The sequence below is a fragment of the Balaenoptera physalus genome (assembly GCF_965194825.1).
Source record: "Balaenoptera physalus genome assembly, chromosome: 14".
Classification (NCBI taxonomy): Eukaryota; Metazoa; Chordata; class Mammalia; order Artiodactyla; family Balaenopteridae; genus Balaenoptera; species Balaenoptera physalus.
Window position 1 is genome coordinate 71,374,498 of NC_138893.1, and position 13,732 is coordinate 71,388,229.

The 13,732-nt window shown below is 41.6% G+C and overlaps 1 protein-coding gene across 4 annotated transcripts in view; it reads right to left on the reverse strand.

Moving 5' to 3' along the window:
- Positions 1 to 10,624, reverse strand: part of MAPK8 (mitogen-activated protein kinase 8) — a 106,765-nt gene extending 96,141 nt beyond the window's left edge. For 2 of the 4 annotated variants that reach the window (XM_082425464.1, XM_082425460.1), the window contains exon 1: positions 10,457 to 10,623. The gene's annotated coding sequence lies outside the window, so the exon portion shown is untranslated. Of the gene's footprint in view, positions 1 to 10,456 lie in introns of all 4 variants that reach the window. The other 2 variants (XM_082425461.1, XM_082425462.1) reach the window with 2 other exon arrangements.
- Positions 10,625 to 13,732: the final 3,108 nt, after the last annotated feature.

The window sequence follows — 13,732 nt, forward strand, 5'->3', positions numbered from 1 at the left end:
TGCATTACTTCATGAATACATGAGAAAGACTGTGAACTGCATACTTCAAATAGATGAACTGTAATGACATGTGAATGAAATCTCAATAAAGCTGTTTAAAAATTCTTATCTTAGTCCCTTATTACTTGTGATACACTCTGACATTTTCTATTGCATTTCATTTAAAAATACAACACTAGTCGTGATCTCTTAAATTCCTTCTATGACCCACAAATGGGTCAAGACTGGCAATTTAAAAAACACTGCCACAGAGTCATCCAACGATCGAACTGATGGCCACCTTCTCCTACCTAGTAGCAGGATTCATACCATCACATCTCACATCCCAGAAAAAGTCCTATTCTTCCTGGTCATCTATTATTCCCCAAACTGTCATTGCCACACTGCTGTGTATATCCTCCATTTTACCCAATTCCTCATCCCCCACCCCCCAAATCCTTTACTGGACCTTCTGAAATTCCTAATTTGTGACCAGCAAACAGCCAATTTATACTATCCTTACTATTTCTTCTCATCATCTACCTTCCCTCCAATTCTTCCATTGATTTAGGACGTCAGCAACTGGTTCATAGTATGTACCCTTACTCCTCTCACCATTTGCTGACTTTACCATTCATGCAGACTGACTGACTCCTTTAATACTTCAGCCCCTTTAATTCTTTGGTCTCCTCTTTTCCCTCTATTCCACCTCAGCAACCCATCCCAAGGCTACCCTGGACATTATCATTGCCAGAAACTATGATATCTGTCAAATCTCTATTTCAAGCATCCCACTCTGACCACCACATTCAATCCTTCTAGTTCTCTTACTTCATCTGAGCACTACCCACAACAATTCTAATTGAAATTTCCAATACATTGATGCTACCACTTCCTTACTATGCATCCTGACTTCACCTCCTTTCTTGTCCATGTTAGATTTCATGATTCATCATCACTCCTCTATAAGCACTCCCTCTAAAAGCCCTCATTTCCCTCTTCCTTTTCATTTAAAAAAAATGTTCTTAATTAAAAAAATGTTATATTGAAGTATAGTTAATTTACAATATAATATTAGTTTCAGGTGTACAGCATAGTGACTCAGAATTTTTACAGATCATACTCCATTAAAGGTTATTACAAGACAATGGATATATTTCCCTGTGCTATACAATATATCCTTGTTGCTTACCTATTTTATACATAGTAGTTTTTATCTCTTAAATCCCATACCTCTATCATGCCCTTCCTCCCTTCCTTCCCCCTACTGGTAACCACTAATTTGTTTTCTATATCTGTGAGTCTGTTTCTGTTTTGCTATAGACATTCATTTGTTTTACTTTTTAGATTCCACATATAAGTGATATCATACAGTATTTGACTTCCTCTGTCTGACTTATTTCACTAAGCACAATATTCTCTAGGTCCATCCACGCTGCTGCAAATGGCAGAATTCCACTCTTTCATACTGACCTAGTTTTATGTGTCAACTTGGCTGGGCTACAGTCCTGTTATTCAATCAAACACAAATCTAAGTGTTGCTGTGAAGGTACTGCAGATGTGGTTAAAGTCCACAGCTGACTTTAAGTTGATTATCCTCAATAATGCTGGTGCACCTCATCCACTAGTTGAAAGGCCTTAAGAGCACAACTGAGGTTTTCCTAAGGAAGACAAAATTTTGCTTCAAGATTGCAGCATCAGCTCCTGTCCAAGAGATTCTTGCCAGCCTGCCCTACAGATTTCTGACTTGTCATCCCCCATAATTGTGTAAGCAAATGCCTTGAAATTTCTTCATATACACATACACACAATTATATCTCCTACTGATTCTGTTTCTCGGGAGAACTGTGACACTTGGCAAAACCTCACTCCAGAGGAATTGAACCATCTGCCTTACCTGTGCTTGTATCTAACCACATAAATAATGCTGGGGGGTGGGTAATCTCAAAACCAGGCTGACTGATATCACTTTAAATTCAAGACTTCTAACCATTAAATGAATAATCAATACTTCTTAGCAAACTAATTCAAAGACTCCCATCCCCCTCTGGCCATACCAATCTCAATGAGAAAACAGAAACCATGAGAGAAGATGAAAGCCAAGAGGATAAGCCTTCATCTTCCAGCCACCAAATTCCCTTGGAAGAACACACAGCTTTTTCACATTCCCTCCTATCTGATGGAAGACCTCTCTCTAACAAAGGCCAACCTCTCTATCTGTGCTCTCCATCTCCTTTCCTGCATATTCTCCTTTTTACTAACTGGACCGTATATTTTTCTTACCTACCAACCCACTTCTCTGTTCCACTTCATAGACGTATTAGAGAAATAACATTTGCAAATTTTCATATAATCTGGAATTAGGGAAAGACTTGCTAACCATGGCATATAATTTAGAAGTCAGTAAAGACTGGTAAGCTTAACTACTGAGAAAAAAACAACAACAACAGCATGACAAAACCATCATAAGCAAATTTAAAAGGCAAATGATAAATTGGAAAAAATATTTCCAAAAAATAGCACAGAGCTATTTCCCTATAAAAATAAATCCAATAGGGCTTCCCTGGTGGCACAGTGGTTAAGAATCCGCCTGCCAATGCAGGGGACATGGGTTTGAGCCCTGGTCTGGGAAGATCCCACATGCAGCAGAGCAACTAAGCCTGTGTGCCACAACTACTGCGCCTGCACCCTAGAGCCCACGAGCCACAACTACTGAAGCCCACATGCCTAGAGCCCGTGCTCCACAACAAGGGAAGCCACTGCAATGAGAAGCCCGTGCACCGCAACGAAGAGTAGTAGCCCCCGCTCGCCGCAACTAGAGAAAGCCCGCGTGCAGCAACGAAGACCCAATGCAGCCAAAAATAAATAAATAAAATTAAAAAAAAAAAAAAAGAATCCTACAAATCTAAGAGAATGAGTAACAAAGCAATTAAAAAATAGGCAAGGATATAGATAGTTCATAATAAAAATACCATTAGTCCTTAAAAGACGAAAGATGTTTAATCTCACTTATACTGGCAATGAGGAAAGAAGCAGGCATCCTCACACAGGGCTGGTGGAATGTGTAGAAGTGAAACAACCTCTACAGATGGCCCTTCGGTAATATCTATCGAAATTATAAATGCACATATACTCTGACCTAGCAATTCTACTTCTGGAGGTGTATCCCACACGTCTATACAAGTGTGAAATTATGTATGCACAAGGTAATCCACGGCACCATGGCTTTTGATAGCAAAAGACTGAAAACAACCTAAATGTACCTCAAAAAGGGACTACTTAAATATATGCTACACCTGTAACCTGTATGATGTACGATGACCTGTATGATGTATGATGACCTGTATGGCCTGTATGATGGTGTTACTGACCGAATTTTTGAATCTTCCCCAAATTCTTATGTTGAAGCCCTAACCCCTAGGTAATAACCTAGGTAATCAGGTTTACAAGGTCAATCAATCAGGTCATGAGGATGGGGCCCCCATAATGGGAATAGTGTTGTAAAACGAGGAAGAGAGAGTAGAGCACTCTTTCTTCATGTGAGGACACAGTGAGAAGGTGACATCTGAAAGCCAGGAAGAGTCCTCACCAGGAACCAAATCTCTTGGCACCTTGATCTTGAACTTCCCAGCCTCTAGAACTGTGAGAAATAAATGTCAGTTCTTTAAACCAGCCAGTCTATGGTATTTTGTTGTAGCAGCCCAAGCTAAGAAAAATGGTATACCATGAAGGTGTTAAAAAAAAAAAGGATAAGCATGATGTTTATGTACTAATAGGACTAATATGAAATCACCTCTAAGCTAGACAGTTAAGTTAAAAACAAAAGGTGAAGGGTATGTGCATGGTATGCATCTTCCATAAAAAATGGGGGAGGCAGAGTACATATATATGTAAGATACATAATCCCTCACTGGCAATTCTGAAATCCATAAAGCTCTGAGAAATACAAGCTTCTTATAAGTTTAGTACAAACCTATTTGGTGTCAAGCCTGACCAAAAATTCCATAAGACTATTTATAATTTTTATTTATCCTTACTGTACTATTTATGCTTTCAATTCAGAAATATTAATGTGTTTGATTATGGGATGCTACACTACCTCCCACTAGGGATTTTGGATAATACAGCAGATGCACTATATTACCTTTTCACAGTCCTCCCTCACCGCCCCCCCACAAAAAAAAAACCCCAAACCTTAATTCTGAAATACATCTGGACCAAAGGTTTTGGAAAGGAATTATATACCTGTATATTTATCTGCACACACATAAACGATCTTTGGAAGGATTCACAGGAAACCTAACACTGTTTCCATGCAAGGGAATGGGGTGGCTGGGCTGCACAGAGTGGAAAGGAAACTTTTTACTGTATATCTACTTAAATCTTTGGAATTCTGAATCAAAGTGATTATACTACTTAGTCAAAAGATAAATAAAATGTAAATAAACTAAAATCACTAAGACTTCTAAATTCTCAACAGTAACAGACAAAGCCAGATGCTTTGGTTTTTGTTTTGACTGAAAAGTGACCCTTAAGTCTCAGGGAGATCTATACAGTGGTGGCTTTCCTTTATCTCACTTTTGGTTGACCCAAATGGCATTTGAGAGGGAATCACCCTCTCAGGAGCAAGGCAGGGAATGGTGGGTTTCCACTCGCATTAATAGCTTTTAGGAAATAGCAATCTCCTGATGCTTTTGATGCCTCATGCCAAGCAAAGCAGGTGTGCTTGACTGTTTTTCTTTTCTAGTGTCCCCAGAAATATGACGGGGCTCAGGTCTCCCAGCAACAGGAAGCAGTGAAGCCCACACTTCTCAATATCAGAGAAAGGCTTAAGAAAGTACTACCATAAATCTAACCTTCAGTCTTCAGAGCTTCAATACAGTAGAGTTGGAGGACTCCAGTTAACATCTGACTAGCATCTTTTCTACTACCTATCTTCATACTTTTCATTTACTTATTTTGATGTCCTGTTGTGTTCCAAAATGGATGAGGTGACTATAAAGTTTGCCTTTTCTTCTGATTTAGATTTTGACTAATCTGTACCACACTCTCAACTTTAACCAGAAATCAAGAGAGAAGACATCTCGCTTCTTGTGGTTTATCTAGTCAGTATATTTAAAAGGCAGGCTAGAGATATATGGTTCAGAAGTCCCCAAATGCCCCAACATCCAGCTCTCAGGCCTGATGCCTAAAGAAATTCCCAATGAAATGCCTAACAATACTTTGTTTCTTGTATTAGGACATAAATGCACTTATGTTTGTTCTCGTCTCCCATCAAGTTATACTCATTGAAAGTAGAGACTGACTTCGACTTCCTGTGGCCCCTACATCACTTAATACCTGGTTTGGTATAGAGTGGCTTCTCAATAAATACTGCCTGTGCAAACCCAGCATCATCTCATAGTTGCTGTCTGCAAGAAGGAGCAAGAAATTTGATGTACCAATATAACCATAGAAATACTACACAGAAAACTTAGAAAAACATAGAAAAGAAAGATAATATTTCCAGATGCTACTTAATAACCTCTAGAAAATGGTTAATGAACTGTTGTGGTTACCCAGTCTTTACAAATTTGCAATTTTCACACAGAGTCAAAGATTTCAGTAAGATTAAATTTAAAAGATGAACAGTATTCCATTTTCTTCAAATGTGGGTACATTTGATAAACTATTCACAGCTCCTGGATTCCCATTCCTTTAGAGATCTGTCAAAATAAACCTACGAAAGCTTAGGCAATTCTCTGCAGTGGGAAAGGTAAACGTGGAAAAACTTTGTGTTAGAGAATGTGGCAAATTTTCCCTTTAATATTGCTTTGGGAACATTTCCAAATTTTAAGGCAGAGAGGATTACTGATCCAAATGTTAAATCATTTCAATCAATTCAGATTAGATGACAGGATCAAATTTTAAATAAACCCCCAGAGATGCAGAGGGGAAAAAAAACTGGTATATTCTGGAGAATTTGAATGTATACTGTACATCAAATTAGTTTTAAATTTACTTGGCATTTTGCATTTGTTCCAAGTTAAAAATAATTAGTGATAACAATAGCTAAAATTTCCTTAATACTTAAATCTAGTGTTCCAGGTACTGTAGTTGCAGTAACTAATTTAATCCTCATAGCCCTATGAGACTATATGCTATTATCATTTTCATTTGACAGGTAATAAAACAGGCCGAAAGATGTTACAAAACCTGAACTAGCCTACGCCATATAGTTAATTAGATTTGGAGCATGGATTGTAACTCAGGGCTGACTCTATAACATCCATGCTAGCAACCACTATTAAGTTTGGGCACCTTAACTTTCTAAAGAATTGGCAGATTTTAACCAAACCGGATGCATTACAAAGGGTAACAGGAGACGTAGGCATATATTTACACTATATTTGCTATATTTGTCATACAACCCACCACCCTGAAAAAGAATGGCAGTTAATAAAGTTCTCTAAAAGGCCTTATATACATACACACCCACATATAATTTTTAAAACTGGATTTCAATAAAATTTGGCCTGCCCAGAGACTTGGGGTAGGCTTTTGTTCGTTTGTGGGAAGCCCTCTCATAATCTTTTAAAAGAACATAGGGCTTCCCTGGTGGCGCAGTGGTTGAGAGTCCGCCTGCCAATGCAGGGGACACGGGTTCGAGCCCTGGTCTGGGAGGATCCCACATGCCGCGGAGCGGCTGGGCCCGTGAGCCACGGTTGCTGAGCCTGCGCGTCTGGAGCCTGTGCTCCACAACAAGAGAGGCCGCAATAGCGAGAGGCCCGCGCACCGCGATGAAGAGTGGCCCCCGCTTGCCGCAACTGGAGAAAGCCCTCGCACAGAAACGAAGACCCAACACAGCCATAAATAAAATAAATAAATAAATTAAAAAAAAAAAAAAGAACATAAATTCACTGTTCAGATATGCCTTAAGTTTATCCCTGACCACAAGCTTCTTAAGGCTAATAAACTCTTCACTTTCACATTTTCCACTAAGTATCTGAAAGCACGAAGTCTCATTAGTAAGTATGGTGCTGTGGAATGAATAAAAGCTTTTTATTTGATTTTGAAGAATAGATATTACAGAAAATATTTGATTCAATAATTTTCTGTTTCTGTAGATTACAAAAGTCTAACTTTCTTTGCTATTCTTGACATGGCATTCTGGTATCACCCAAGAAGGACTCTTTTTGTCCCCATATATTTTCTGAAGAACCACCTATCTGGGGAACAACCTATTTAAAAAAAAAAAAAAAAAGAGTTCCAACAGCCTCAGTTTACAGTTCTAGCCACTCGTCCACAACTCTAGAGCTTGCTGATGACAAAGTCCAGATGACAGAACTGAGAAGTGAACCTAGGTCTGATTCCTGGACAGGTCTATTTCCACCTACTGCCCTGATTGATAGGATAGCTTATTTTAATACTCCTGTCACCTTTTGGGTAGTAAAGTTGATTGACTCAGAACTCATTTCTGAAATCAAAACGCAAGTTAATCTGCATTAGAGCAAGAAGACAGAGCTGTAAATGTTCATGTAAAGAACTCATGACTAAAACAATAAGCTTCATAGCTCACAGATATAGACACATGACGTATATCTAAAGTTATGTAGCTATAATGACTTCCTTGAACTACATGAATCAGAAAGACTAGTATCCATACCACTGACTTGACCAGAGACCTCTAGAGAGCTGGCATCTTAATATCAGACATTATTTTATACACATGCAACAAAGCATCTCAATTATCTAGATGACTCAAATATGTCAAAACTCAACTCACTGACAAAGACATGAAGAATCGGGCTTCTATTAAACAAGCTCTTAAATGCCACTAGGACAGTTTGTGACTAGTCACGTAATAAATTACTTCAGGTTGTTTCACTGAGCACTGAGTATCATCACAAGGTTATTTCCATAATATTAGGCATTGAGCAAACAGTTAAGATTATAACTTCATTACTTTTGGTAGAATTCATTCTTAAACTAATTTCTTTCCAACTGGCCTTTCTCCCAGGATATAAAGGAATACGAAGGATATAGTTTCCTACTCTGCGAGGACACTTAAAGGGAACCCTTTTCAAATTCATTACTGGAATATACTAACAGAATCAGTGCTATCTCTTCCTTTAAAGATAATGTAGAGTGAGATGGGGAGTGACTGCTAATAAGTATGGGGTTTCTTGAAAAAGCTGTTATTTTTTAAAACCAACAGAATTTATAAAACAAAGCAAAAAAAAAAAAACTCTGATTTGACACATGTATAGCCTGACAGTGAGGATTTGTATCAGTAACCCTTACTGGAATCTGACATAGGTAAAGCAGTAAAGTTTAGTATCTCAAGACTTTCATCCCTTATCTTAACAAAGTACCATTTTACTTCTTTATTTGTACTCTAAATCAGAGAATAATAAGCTCATCTCAAATTCTTTCATATCCAAAGCAAATGCTAAAACGTATTAAGTGGAAAAGAAATGTAATGTAGATAAATTAATATTATTTTGAGTTTTAGGCCCATATGCCTCACCAATAGTATTAGTACAAGTAAGAATTTAAAATTAAACATTTCTAATAAAACTTAAAAAAAAAAACTTTTAGGCAATGTGTTTCCTTTGTTCTAACTTATCCACTTAAAAAGGAGTATTCAGAAACTTTTCAAGTAATATTCACAAAAGGATAAATGCAATCATTTTAGACCCTGTTGAAATATCACTGTGTGTCTGTATCTGTGTGTGCATACATATCACACACAGACACACACACATATTAAAAAAATATTTTAGACAAGGTTTAATTTTAGGATAGCCAATGGTTTAGAAGTGATAGAAAAAAAAAAATTAATACTGAAGTGATTCAAAAGCCCCTACTGTCGGGACAGATAATATATATGAACTGATCATTTAGCCATCTGGAAGTGACAGTTTGCATGAGGCTTCCAAAACTTCAAGAGAACATTAAACGTTTTTTGCTAAGGCTTGAGTTTAGATATTATCAATTATAAAGAGCTTTTCATCAATCTGATTTTTATTGAATACTTACTATATTCCAGGCTAGGTGCTAGAGACACAGAGGCAAGACAGGTCTGTCCTCAAGGAAGGCACATTTTGATTGCTTGCTTATGTCAGATACAGCACTAAACATGTTAACTGACAGCATATGACCTCCTAGGCTTAACCCACAGCAGGGGATTCTGAAGTAAACGTTACAAGTGACTGTAAGGAAATACATAAAAGCTGTTGTACATTTAGACCAAATCTAACTCTACTTCCTAACATGTATAACATTACGCTAGAAGTTCCAGATGTACTACTAAAAAAATAGTAAAATGACCCAAAGTATAACTATACCTTCTTTAACACATACCACTTATACAATCGTCTCACTTAAAGGTACATCTATTATATTTTAGTCAAAGTATCTTCTTCCATTAAAGGATATTTTTCTTTACCCTCAAACTCTCATCTGGGTACAACACTGAACAGTTGCTGAACGAATGAATGAAATAAACAGATGTTCTAATTACCAAGGAAGTACTTTCTAGATGCTTATCTCAAAACACAATGGACTGACAGACCAGAATTCTACTGTAAAGATCACTGAATTTCAGAGGCAAAAATAGTAACCACTGGACATTATCTGATACCATGCAGTCAACATGTTAAATTCACAGTAAACATATGACGGGAAACTTTCAGAAATTAAAATGAAAAGTGTTCATCACAGTACTTTAAAACAGATTTGGCTCCCATCGAAGGACTGGGACTCAAGTCCAAGACAAAGAGAAGGGAGGGTGGGGTGAAAAAGTCAAAAGGTCACCACCGAATGACCCTCAAGAGAAATGCGCGCTGACCACTGGAGCTCGCGCCGAGCTTGACGGACACCTCCTGCCCAAGCTACGGGCCCGGGCTCTTCCTCGCAGCCCGGAGCTGAAGGCCACCCCAGCCTCTTTCGGCGCCGCCGCCTGCGTTCGCCCAGAATATCAGCACAAAGAAACCACCAAGAAACAAAACACTGTCCCCGTGGGCGCCGGGCAGGCGTCGGGACCGGGCCACCGGAGCGCTCTCTGCGGCTGCCCGCCGCCGGAGGAGGTAGCCAGGGCGGAGCGGGCCGCCTAGGCGCCTCCGTCCGGACCTTCGCCGAAGTGTTTCAGAACTTGCCACCCACCTCCCGCTCCATTTTCCCCTCCCGACGTGGACGCGGGACCCGCGCTCCCCGCGAAGAGGGCGCGCGAGGACCCACGGGCGAAGCTGGGGCGGGGGGCGGCCGGGACGCGCCTGGGTCCAGCAGCCCCACGCCCACTAGCCGGCCCCCACCTCCCCGGCTGCTATTGTTCCCACACCGCCCCCGCCGGCCGCGCGCCCCCCGCCCGCCGCGCGCTCCCGCTCCCACTCCCGGGAGGGGGTCAAGGCTGAGGAGAGGCGGTGGCGGCAGCACAATAACATAAACACGGCGGGGCCGCCGGCCGCCCCGGCCCTGCGGCACTCGCCGCACTCACCCGGCAGCGCAACGAATGGCGACAGGAAACCCCGGCGGCGGGAACCGGCGCCGTCTTGGCGGTCGCCGTGGCCGTTACCCAGCGCTGCTCGCGGCTCCGCGCTCCGGGCCGCGTCGTCCGGCCTCGGCCCCTCCGCTGAGTAACAGGGACGCGGGCCGTCACCGCGCACGCCCGCTAACGTCATCGCGCAGGGCCCCGCCTCCGCGCTTCGCGAGAGCCCCCACGGGGCGGAGCAGCCCCGGGGCCCGGATTTCGGGGGCGGAGCCCGCAGTCCAGGGGCGGGGCTACTGCAGGGGCAGGGAGGACTTGCGGAGGTCACCTGGAGGTGGAGCTGCGGGGAGAGCCTTCGAGAGCCTCTGAGAGCAGACTGAGGGGCGTGGCGGGAAGATGGAGGGGGTGGAGACTTGCTCCTGGCACGTGGCGGCGTGTGGCCTGAGCGCCCGGCATCTGTACGGGGGCGGTACCCTAGTCCCAGCCAAAGCCTCAGGGGCTCCTCGCCCCAGGGTTTGAAGGTCAGGTGCGATTGAGGCAGACCCGCCCCGGGATCAGGCACTTCGGCCCGGGCTCACACCTGAGAGACGAAAAGCTCTTTACCATGGCTAACAATACGTTACATTCTGAGGACACCTGCTTCGGGCCCAGCAATCCTTAAGCAAATATTAGCCACTTGGAAATAGCTGCCTCCTGTTTTCTCCAAATCCACTTCCTACAAAAGTCCTTGCACTACCCTGTTTGTCTCTGGGCCCTACAAAGCATGTATATGTTAGTTATAGAAGTGACAAATTGGCAAGCCCTTAAATATCTGACGAGTGGAAAGATGTCTAAATCACATACATGCTTGCAATAGAATACATTTTAGCAATTTAAATGCCATGTGTTCAAGGGATTCTTAACCACACAGGAAAATGTTCATCATACATCACTAAGAGAAAGAAGCAAGTCTATATATATACAGAATGATCCTACTTATATAAATACTATATATACATAGAAAAAACCTGGAAAGAAACATGGCAAATTATTTTAACAGTAGTTCATCACTGGACTGTGAATTGTTCTCTTTTATATTTTGAGTATTTTTCCATGGTTTCCAAATTATGTTCGTAATCAGAAAAAAATATTACCTTTATCATGAATAATACATATTTGTTGAATAAATGAGTGAATTCAGGTAGACTACTTCCATGTCATGTTGGGCTGACCTGTTTCTAGGGATTCTGAAATGAAACATAAATGTCAGTGTTCATTTCTTCATTCTCTCCCTAATTCCTCCCTCTCTCTCAGACTTCTTTATTTGCTTCCTTCCTTTATTTCTCAAATAAATATTTATTATATGCCCATTCTGTGCCAGGTACTGAGCTAACACTGGCAATAGGATGGAGCTTACAGACTTAATCACTGTAATATAGAAATAATAACAGTAAACCAATGCAAAATGATCCCTGCATTATAATACAAATTGATATGGATACATAGTATTATGGAACCAATTGATAGAATTAATAATGCCTAGAAAGTCTTCCTTGAGGAACTGCCTCTTGAACTGAGAATAAATTCAACTAGGCAAAAAATATTTCAGACAGAGGTAACTTAGTGTGCAAGGGTTATGTGATGACAGGGAGCATGGTTAGTTGGAGAAATTGAGGAAAAGACCAGTGCTGCTTGAAAAGCAAGGAGGAAGGAGCTATGAGATGGAGTTTGGAATATTGGAAAAGGACCAAACCTAGTGCAGCCATACTACTCATGTTGAAAATCTTGTCTTTATCCTAAGTGCTATGGGAAGCACCTGACATGCTTCAGCAAAGCGAGTAGCATGGTCAGAATGGCATCTTGAAAAGATTCCTTGTTGGAAGGAGGCCAGGTTGACATAGGAGTAGTCTAGATGGCAGATGGTGTAGGCTTGGTCTAGGGTGATGGTCATGGAAACAGTAAGAGGAAGGTTATGAGCGCCCTTTAGGAGATCCAGTGCACAGGACTTGGTGATGGATTAGGTGGGCAGTGAAGGAAAGGGAGTCATCAAGGAAAAGTCATGTTTCTTGCATGTGGCCAAAAATGGATGTGGGTGCTGGTTCACTGAGATGGTAATCTTGGAAGAGGATGGGATTGAGTGGAAAGATTGTGAGAGCAAATAGCTTGAAGGCTTCTGATCTGCCCAAAAGAGAGGCCAAGTTGACAGTCAGGTATATAGAGCTGGGCTCAGGTGGATAAGAGAAGAATTATTGACAGGTAGTGATTACTTGCACCCTTGGGTGTGGATGAGTTAGCCTAGGCCTGAGGGAAGGAGGGTACTGAGCAAGAAGAAAAGAGGGCCAAGAGCCAGGCTTGAGGAACTTCAGCATTAAATGGATACAAAACAAGAAGAGCCTGAGAAGGAGCTGCCAGGAGGTAGATGGAAAACCAGGAGAGAGTGATTCAAGAAGGAGTGATCAATAATATCAAAAAAAGAGGAGGCTTAAAATCCTGGAGAACTTAGATCCAGAAGTAGTTTAGAGTGGGCTAAGGAATGAATGGGACATTGAAAATTGAGATGGTGGATATTGATGAGTCAGGCAGTGGAGGAAGACACAAGCATATTTTATATCTGATAGGAAGACTATTGAGAGGGAAGGGAGAATAGAAGGAAAAGGGGCTTTCCTGGTGGCGCAGTGGTTAGGAATCCACCTGCCAATGCAGGGGACACAGGTTTGATCCCTGGTCCGGGAAGATCCCACATGGCATGGAGCAACAAATCCCTTGCGCCACAACTACTGAGCCTGTGCTCTAGAGCCTGTGAGCCACAACTACTGAGCCCGTGTGCCACAACTACTGAAGTCTGTGCTCTGCAACAAGAGAAGCCACAGCAATGAGAAGCCCACGCACCGCAACGAAGAGTAGCCCCAGCTCACCACAACTAGAGAGAGCTGCGTGCAGCAAAGAAGACCCAACACAGCCAAAAATAAATAAATAAATAAATAAATTTATTTTAAAAAAAAGAGAGAAGGAAAAAAATGAGTGTAAATTTCCTGGGAGAGTGAGGTAGGGGCATGGAGGGGTGGAGGTTGTGTGATTGGACGTGAAGGTGGAAGTATTGACAAGTACCTCCTACTCCCCACCAGATAATATTAAACACCTGGAGGTAACAAAAGACAATCAGAGCAGTTGTGAAGTGAGGGGTATTGCAGAACAGCTCCCAATTTTCATGCCTAGTTCTGTAATGCTATTAACCACCTCTCTTCCTTTCCACAGGAAGAGCTTCTGATTTAGCATCAGCCTTCCACTGTCAGCTTCCTATTATCT